A 10,692-nucleotide genomic window follows, 5' to 3' on the forward strand; every position below is an offset into this window, starting at 1 on the left:
CCGATGTAGTCGTGTGTGTGTGTGTGTGTGTGTGTGTGTGTGTGTGTGTGTGTGTGTGTGTGTGTGTGTGTGTGTGTGTGTGTGTGTGTGTGTGTGTGTGTGTGTGTGTGTGTGTGTGTGTGTGTGTGTGTGTGTGTGTGTGTGTGTGTGTGTGTGTCACTTGTCTACGGGAATCAGACTGCAATGGGACAAAAAAATCTTCGCCAAGTTAAAATGAGAGAACGATAGGTATGGTATTTTCGAGTGTCCATCAGAAATACTACTTCCCTCCAGTCCATTCTTTTTTTTTTTATGATAAGGCAATGAACTATATATATTTACTACGCGTTCTACAGTATACCTCACATCAAAACACGCACAGACGCAATCGCAAAATCAAGCTCAGTAATCCGTAAATCCTAATCCATAAATCCGTAACTTCTTGTTCCATATGCTCTCCAAGACGCCTTATAATCCCTTGAATCCTAAGCTCATATTCTCGTGGGTCATGAAAGCTCCCTTACAACTCTTTCTTAACGATTTCTTTTTGCTTATGGCTGGTTAACATCAATTTGTATGTTATTTATGCTGAGTATGGTGGTATTTGAATGATTTAAATGACACACAAGAGGACAGTAGGGTGTAATAAGCCATATAAATTGCTTACTAAAAGGTGTTAGGGAACTTCCTTAATCGACGAGAATACGGGCCCCGGTGACGTCCTTTTTAAATTTTATTCTTGCTGTCACCAGACGATGTTATTCAACTTAGGAAAGGTCTCTCGAATTAAATGGGTTTATCAAGGCCAAAGCCCCTCAGTTCAAATGCCTCCTTAGCTGAACAAAATCGTCGAGATGGCAAGAATAAAATTAAAAAGCTCCCTGGATGAATGCCTTAAGTTGCCATGATTCTAATGTAACTTAGCGAAATCTTCTCATAATCCAAAATTTCAAGACAATATTCGCCAAAGAATGCTAGATGATCTCCACGTAGCTACAGTATGGCGTCCGTGCAAACTGCCTTCATGAATAATGAAGACAGAAAAATATGGGATTTCTAATTTTTTATTCAAATTATATGTTATGATGTTCCACACAAATCCCTTTAAAAGACTTAAATAAAAAAAAATGAAATAATGTCAGAGGTTACTGGGTAAAGAAACAATTGTGCAAAGTTTGATGCATACTTGTGAAGAAATATGGGAGTGGCGAGAAGCTGAAAAAGAGGTCAGAAGAAAGAAGAAAGAAAAGGAGGAAATACAGTAACTCTCCACAGACTAAATAATTCCTGTAGCCATTTACGCGAATAATATGTAAATTTCACTCGTTCAGTTTGAGGACGTTTTCTCTAATCTTTATTTTTTGTTCTCATTTTTTTTTTTATTCGGCTTAGAATAAATTTAACTGAATTGACTTGTAAACAACTTTAACTGCCCCTTCACTATTCAGGTCTCTCCTACACTGAATTAAATCGCCTGGGGTTAGGAAGAATAAAAGAAAACAGGTCATCGCACTGAGAGGAATAAGCTTAGTATAGTTTATATAGACAAATCCTGGAAAGTCAAGGCACAAATCCACAACGCTGGCCACAGCAAGGAAGGCACGGTAGGAGAAGGAAGGCGCGGTGAGAGAAGGAAGAAGTCATGACAGGGGAAGGCAGGCACGGTAGAGGAAAGAAGGCACGGTTGAAGAAAGAAGGCACGGTAGGAGAAGGAAGGAAAGTACTGGAGAAGAAGGAAGGAAGGAATGCACGGCAGGAGAAGGATGGAAGTTACGGTAGGAAATTGGGAGAAGGATGGAAGGCACGGCAGGAGAGGGAAGGCACGGTTGAAGGATGAGAGGTACGGTTGGAGATTGGGAGGAAGGAAGGAAGGCAAAGTAGGAGAACACAAGCCACCGACCCTGAGAGGCAAAAATTCGTCTCGAGGAGGAAACTAAAACTTGAGGGAGGGTAAAAATGCAATTGGCGGAGGCGGCTGGGTTGTTTGTTTTTGGCGTTTTTGGCGTCCGGTCTCCATCTTGGGAAATCAATCCTGGCCCCTGAAATGTGCCAGAGTCCCCCCCTCCCCGTACCCTTCCCCTTCCCCCACCCCCTCTCCAACCCCCACCCCCACCCCCACCCCTTCCCCCTCCCCCCTCCCCCACCCCAGCGCTGAGGAACTGGGTCATTGCTCTTTTTCTCTTATTTCTCTCTTTCTGTCTTATTTCTCTTGCCTTTCCTCCCTCTCTCTCAACTGACATCTCTCTCTTTTTCTCTCATTTCACGATATTTTTCCCATTTCACGCTCTCTCATTATCTGTCAAACTTACCATTTACTTATCTTGCTGCACCTGTCTGTCAGCCTGTCTGTCTGTCTGTCTGCCTGTCTCTCTCTCTCTCTCTCTCCCCTTCCTGGGTTACTGCTGCAATACCTTTACCTGAGGGCCGCAACACAAGAATCTCTCTCTCTCTCTCTCTCTCTCTCTCTCTCTCTCCTGTTTCCCTTCCCAATAAGTCTCCCCTCTCCCCTTACTCCCCTACCTTTGTCCCTTCCCTCTTTTTCTTTCTCCCCCTTTTCATTCTCCTTATCCTCAATCTCTCCCCTATCTGTCCGTTTCTCCCTCCGCCTCTTTCCCCCTCCACTTCCTTTAGTTTCCTCTCCTCTCCCTCTCTATCCCCCATCCCCTCCTCACGATTCTCTTCCTTTCCTGTCACCCATCTTCTCCTTGTCTCTCCCCACCCCCCTTCTTCCTCTCTTCCTGTCCCCTCCCCATGATTCCCTTCCTTCCTTGTCCTCCATCTTCGTCTCTCTCTCTCCCTCCTTCTCTCCCCCCTCCCTGTCCCTCCCTCCTGCCCTTGTATCTCTCCATTTTTACCAAGAGAAGGAATCAAGCAAAACATTCACTGGTTCAGAATAGAATCGCTTTCCTTGCTTGACTACGTATTTTTTTATGTTTGTTTTTCTTTCCCAATATTGTTCTGAAATAAAGTTGCGTTTGGTAGGTGATGGTGCATGTAATATAGTAAATAGGTGTAGTTTTCATATTTTTTCTATTTTACGTTTAAGATTCCCTCGCTCCTTACTCCTCACCTACCGTCCAACATAGGCAGCATACCAACTCCTTTCTCTACGATACGGGGTCTCCTTCGTTGAATACAATAGTCTGGTTTTAGCTATGACAAAACATGTATAAAAAAAGAGATCCTCGGTCTTATGGGGCTGCACGGACACCACCACCATTCAGTTCCCACGCTACAGTGAAAATGAATGGCACTGAAAAATGCGAGAAGTGTGACCCGTTTTTGCCGTAACGTGAAAGTTTATGAAAAATTGTAATTATTTTCGCCAGGACTCTCACAATAATTCCATGTTCCTAGGTTCTTGCAAAGCCCTAACCACAAATTATATTCAGCCAAGCGAGCATCCTCCTGTTATTTCTGCGTCTCTGGCTCACCACTTGTTACTAATAATTCACTATATTTAATCACTTCACTACGAGGACGTCTTACTTAAACTTTTTCCTGCTACTTAAAGTTTTATTTAGCTTGGTAAAATCTTCTCGTATTGAGGGAATTAATCTATCTATTTATTGCCAGACGCCTTCAGGTGTGGCCACAAACAAATTGCCTCCATGTTGCCCTGTCCTCCGCCATTTCACTGCCCTGCTCCCAGTTCACACACCCCTCTCTCACATACCTCTCCACTCCAACCCTCTATCTCATCCACGGGAATTAATATAGACTATATATATAACATCTCTACATCCAAATGTCTCCAGATCTGAAAAAAATAAAATCTTAAGTCAGCTCGTTCACTATGATTACGATTTTATTTTCAATCTTGCAAAGGCCAAATGATGTTATTAGGTTCAGTGAGAGAGATCTTACACTCAGGTTAAAAAATATATCAAGTATTCCTCTCAGTACATTGGCGATCTTTCCATACGTCTTTCTTGGTACAGTACAATCAACAGTATTAATTCGCTGGAAGGTACTGGATGATGCGAGCCAGTTATCTAGGACTACTGGATTTAAGAACGAATAAATCAACCAATCACGACCCCCGGATTAAAAGAGTCAAATCTGTGGTCACTTACAGCAGTCAGTCATTCACCATTGCGTTAAAAGATCAGAGACTCGTATCCTTGAGGCGAATTTCTGCTGTCGATTGTACCTCCAGGCGATTTTATTCAGCTAAGGGCAGATCTCAAGGCATCGGTGGCTCCTGAGATAGCGTCCTTGGTGGAGTGTGGACTAGGCAGAAATTGGGAGCCCATATGAGATGCCCTCAGAGTGTGGGACGAAGGGCGTAAGGAAGACAGAAGAAGGGGACAGGGAAAGTGAAAGAAGGATATAGAAAGTGAGAGAAGGGGGATAGAAAGGGTGAGAAGGAGGGGGACAGGAAGGGAGGGAGAAGAGGGGGACACGTAGGGTGTGCAAGAGGCGGGATAGGTAGGGGGGGGGGCGATAGATATTTCCCGAAACTGGAGGATAGATAAACAGATACACAGTTTACGGCTGAGGTTTGAAAGTGATCACAGCAAAACTAATCAACTCTAAAACAACTAGAGAGAGAGAGAGAGAGAGAGAGAGAGAGAGAGAGAGAGAGAGCACACCACCAGGAAACACCTTATTAATCTAATGGGTCAGAGGAAACTATTAAATTTACCCAAAGATTCTCCTCCTCCCACCTACTGACTTCACACGCAGAGAATTAATTAACAAACCATCGGCTGGAAAAAAAAAAATCAGGATTTGTTTTGAATTACATTTTTAAACAAGGAAAATTAATTATCACAGACTTTTTTTTTTTTTACTCTCTCTCTCTCGTGGAAAATAATTATCCAAGCCCCTTTTTTTTACTCTCTCCCTCTCCCTCTCTCTCTCTCTCTCTCTCTCTCTCTGATTGTAGAAATAATCTTACACTGGACATAACAAAAGCATGTGTTAAAAAGGCCACGGAATCCGTGGTTCCATTAAGGTTTGTGATATTTCGTAATTATGATTAAGGCTGAGCTTAAAAAAGAAAAAAAAAAAACAGGTCTGTACATGTTTTTTTTTTTATGGCTGGACAATAGGAGAGATTAATAGAGATACAGTATTGCGACTTACATAAAGCACACACACACACACACACACACACACACAACTACTTCATCACATATATCTTAATTCAAAGAAATGTATGGTAAAATAGTAACAAGAGACGTCGTGTTACGGGCATAACTCATCATCATCATCATCACTGTATAAGTAATCCTCTCTCGCACTTACATGGGATGGGAGGGATCGAGAAACAGGAAACAGAAAGTTGGAAAATAGGAGAAATCTCAATACAATGCTCAATAACTATCTATCACACATCGACACTATATTCAAGCCTTCGAGATTCAATCCTGTAAAATTTAGTTTGAAAAAGAACACTTATAAATACACCTACAACATGCAAAAGAAATATCGTCAAAGAAAAAGAATCTTAAATTAAATACATACTCATCACTTAACAGAAGAACGTCGCGATGTATTTCAATGAGATGGCTCCAGAGAAAAACAAAATATCGTTAAAACAGAATATCATAACAGAGACAAGAATTAACACAGAACAATGTCTTGCTCTATTGTAAGCTTAGGGGAAAAAGTGCTTCACGCTGAGGCAATTTTGCAAGTTCAGAGAAATGTCAGATGATGAATATACCGTGTAACTTATGTAAACTGTAATTTTATCACCTGGCATTTCTCCAGAATTACACACTGCCTTAGGACATTGTAAACTTTCTCGGAACTGCTTAAGAGAAATAAATGAAGTCATTCTTCTGTGAACTCTCTGCTTTTCTTTGTCATACCTGTTCATGCTATACAAAACATTGGGATATACACACACGTACACTGTACTGTATGTCCCTGTACAATGTACAGGGATATACTGCATACTATATACCGCAAACGAACAAAGCACGCGCGAGCGCACACACACACACACACACACACACACACACACACACACACACACACACACACACACACACACACACACACACACAGATGATACATCAAAGTCCTCGCAATATTCCCTCCCTTTATAACCTTCCATATCAATGTTTTTCCCAGTACACCCTCATTCCTCAAGTTCTTGCAGTACACCCTCTCATTCTCCCCTTCCGTGTTTGAACGAGGGCACATAACGCCTTGTACCCAGCACCGTGAGGAGGGCGGGGGTGGCGGCCCAGCACAAAGGCTCTGTCCCTGCTTTATGTGTATTGACGGGGATCACACTACCCACAACCACCCTCACCCCTTCAAGCTTACACACAAAAACGGCCACTGAAAGAGCTGAGGGCGGGTCACTGGGGGGGGGGGGGGTGGATATGGAGGTAAGTCACGCAGCTGGCAGGCTACAGTTTGCGTAGTTGCGTAGTCGAATTATATATATATATATATATATATATATATATATATATATATATATATATATATATATATATATATATATATAAAAGGTTGTTCCGCAAAAAATATCATTATCACCATCGGCACCATCATAGCCTATACTCAGTTCTTTTTTATAGTACCGGTACCCACCAAAAACAATACCGGTAAGTTATGAAGAGAGAAACATGTATTTTACACAGGAAAAATCATCTGAGAAATTACCAATATGCCGGGAATCGTACCCGGGACTCTCAGGTGAGAGCCAGGCAGCATACCACTACACCACGACCAGGTAAAAGTTAACTCACGTTGTCACAGTCTTGTAACCAACGTCCCTCCGCAAGCAGGTAAGTTATCTTTGCGATTTACAGAAATCGTAGTGTTCCACAGCGCTTCCCCTGGTTGAATAAAATTTAAGGTAGCAAAATATAAATTTAAATTAGATAAAAATGACCTATCAAAAATATATTTTCGTTTCCTACCACATAATATTTCTGTTTCCAAAGATTCTGAGTATCAGACAATCTAACCTGATAGAATCAATTCTGATCGTGTATGACCAATTCAAGAGCAACAACAATTTATGTGATATATTTTATGCAATTTCATTTATCCTAAGCTACAGTAATCTGACCTAACTATCCTATCCTTGCTACGTAAGATGCAGTATGATATAACAACCTACCGTAATCAATTCTAACCTAACCTAATTTAGTCTAATTCTACTCTTCCACTACCTAATTTAATGAAAAGTAGTATGACTAAACGAAACCTATACTAATCTAACTTATAACCTTGCTTTACCCTCTCTCTCTCTCTCTCTCTCTCTCTCCAAAGAATACCAACAAACACTACGCTGCGCTGCAGTGAACTCCCGAAACGCTCCGAATCGTCTAATCGAACCGGGTACAAACGTTTCACAGAATTCGGTTCCCGTTTTCTTCGTCAACAAGGGAGACTTTATTATTTCCTGCTCCCATTTTTGTCGAGTAAAATTCAAGTATGTGAGAGGGATTTCTAGGGTGAGCTAATTCCGATAAGAGAGAGGAGAGAGAGAGAGAGAGAGAGAGAGAGAGAGAGAGAGAGAGAGAGAGAGAGAGAGAGAGAGAGAGAGAGAGAGAGAGAGATTAACTACAAGAAACAAACAATGGCCCACCTGAGAGACAGAGGCACATAAAAACAAAGGCCGCTCATTCTTCAAGGGGTCACTTACTCTTTGTACCTGGACAAGAGATGAAATGTTTGTCTCGTCCATAATTAAAACTGTTTATCTCATGACTTAATGGGGCTATTTCGTTGGGCACTCTGCTTATAGTTCTCCTTTCTTTTGTGCTGTCACTGTTTCTGGATTCTCCACATCATATGTATAATTGGGAACTGAGGCTTTGTTGGTGGCGGTGTTGGTGATGATGATGATGATGATGATGATGATGATGATGATGATGATGATGATGATGGAGGTAAAGAAGGATCGGAGAAGGAATATGCATGAAGAAAGGGAGAGCAGAAAGATAAAAAACAGGAGGGGAGGGAGCATGGAAGACGGAAAGGAAAAAAGGCATAAAGGATGTGAACGGAGGGAGGAGTGGGGTAAGATGGAAGGAAGAAAGAATACTGGAGAAAGGTACTGTACTTACACTTTTAAGGTACATTTACTTACACTTTTAACAAAGCCACAGAGGTAGAATAAGTAACCGAAAACGAGAAATAAAGTAGGTCTCAGAGTATAAAATGAACAAGTAACTGGATGAACACAATCCATGTAGACTTCAGGCAAGGGCAAAAGTTCGCCTACTACACCACTGTGTCTATTTTACACTTATGGCAGGTCGATCACTCCTCTCCCTGGCGCATCGTATCAAAGAGAATCATTTAATGGAAGAAAAACGCACCAAACCCCTCTCAGACCAGGAATGTTCGCCATTAGAGGGAAGGGAGTAGGACAAGAGATGAACCATTAAGCGAACTTTTAATTCTAAGGGGATGTTGTGAGTGGTATATTAAATGTCAGAGGAACAGGTGCGTAATGTACCGGGAGGATTTGGTGGGTCAGGGGGAAATGGTAGGCCGGGGAGGGGTGGGATAGGGTTGGATTGTGAAGTGTGAGAGAACGATAGATACTGTGCCGATGACCAAACTCAAGCACCGTACTGTTAGAAGGACGACTGGGAGATGCAATGACAGGCCTACTCTGACATGCCTGCCTGAGATATGGCTGACAACTGAATGAACAGTAAAGAGAACTGCTGTCCATGAAGTCTGCTTGATATTTAAAGCACATAAATACGAAAATACAAAGACTATGTAAATGAAAATGAGGAGTAAAGAAACAGCGGGAAAGAGTGTTACCCCATTTTCCACCCATTCCCGTTTTCTGTGGAGTGGCTTCTGCTTATTCAGTGTGTTATGATTTCCAACACTATGCATTTTTTTTCTTTCATTTTTTTTTTTCCCCTCCACACATTCCCTCCCTCCACTCTGAATATATTCTCTCCCTCCTCTACTCTTTTTTTCCCTCTTTATTCCCTCCCACCGCTCTCTATTTCACATATCCTCTCCGTCTTTTTCTCTTTACTCCCTGTTTCTCCCTCTATTATTTATACTCTTTACTCCCTCTTTCTCCTCCCCTTCCATTCACTACCCTCCCTTTTCTTTTCTCTCCTTCCATTCTTTACGCCCTCTTTTTTTTTTCTCTCCCTCCACTCTGTATTCCTCACACTCGCTCCCTCTTTACTCTCTCTCTATTCTCTCCCTCCACTCTTTACACCAAATATTCTCCCTCCTTTCTTTACTCCAACCAATCTCTCTCTCTCTCTCTCTCCTGCCTGCTCTGTTATCTAAATATAGCGCTATGTATTTTTATCGTCTTTTAATTCATCTCTTCCATATTTTCATTCCCAATTCTTTTCACTAGCTTTCTCAATATTCTTTCAATTCCTTCCCTCATGAATTCTCTCTCTAGTCTTTACCTCCAGCTTTTGTGTATTTTATTATTTTATCTTCTTTCGTTTCATACATTTTTTTTTTTATATATATTCCCTGATCGTGTTGTTCCCTTTTTACTTCCCTTTCGCTTCAGCAATTCTTTCTTCATCCCAGGTCTGAGATTTTCTTTTTCTTTTTCTCACTTTCTCATTCAATTAACTACTTTCATGATTGTAACAGATGTCTGCTTGAAAATAAATAAATAAATAAATAGACAAAAATAATCGTAATAAATGGCCATCCATCCATACACCCATTATTCAAAATCTTATTCAATTCTGCTTCATCCCACAGCCAATGCCATCCACACACGAGCCTCCAGTGGTAAAATAAAGGATTAATAAGTAGAAGTAAAGGTAAATAAAGAAGAGTAAAGATAATTAAAAGAGGAGTAAAAGTAAATAAAGGAACAACAAATTTTAAAAAATGAAGAAAGGTATATAAAGGAAGACTAAAATAAAATAAGGGAGGAGTAAAAATACACAAAGGCAAAATAAAGATAAAGAAAGAAAGAAAGGTAAATAAATACACAAAGGCAGAATAATGACAAAGACAGGTATATATGGGAAAAAACAAAGGTAAATAAAGGAAAAGTCAATATGGGAGAATAAAGGTAAATAAAAAGTACAAGTAATTAACTGAAGAAAAAAGGTTAATACAGAAAGAGTAAGAGACAACGATTAGTGAAGTGGTAGTAAGGTTGCACCACAGAATTACATCATACAGATCAGTCACCAGAACCCATAGGAGAGAGAGAGAGAGAGAGAGAGAGAGAGAGAGAGTGCGAGTGCTGAAGGCTTAATTAAGAGATTTCTACCAAATGAAATTCTCTCTCTCTCTCTCTCTCTCTCTCTCTCTCTCACACACACACACACACACACACACACACACACACACACACACACACACACAAAAGTACAAAAACGATCACCTCTCTAATCCTCCTACCCTTCCCCCTTCCCAATCCCCTCCTCCCACTCTCCCTCCCTTACCAGGCACTCCCTTCTCCCCCTCCGTCCCCACCTCTTTAATCCTTCTTCCCCCACCACCCAGATCCCCCCTTCCCCCTACCCAATTCATCCAATCCATTATATCCCTCACAGATTTACTGAATACACCACCAAAGTCCTCTCTGCTAACGAGGCTTGAAAATAAAAGAGCACAAAAGAAGATAAAGGAGAGTGGGAAAAAGAAGACATGAAAAAAAATTTAAAGTAAAAAAGAAGATACAAAGAGAAAAATAAAAAGCGAAAAATAAAAGTGCCAGTACACGGTCTCTGTTCGGTCTTTAGAGAATTTCAATCAAGGGATGACAATGGG

The sequence above is a fragment of the Coenobita brevimanus genome, chromosome 88 (genome assembly GCF_032717465.1).
Source record: "Coenobita brevimanus isolate Jiangsu-jjx chromosome 88, ASM3271746v2, whole genome shotgun sequence".
Classification (NCBI taxonomy): domain Eukaryota; kingdom Metazoa; phylum Arthropoda; class Malacostraca; order Decapoda; family Coenobitidae; genus Coenobita; species Coenobita brevimanus.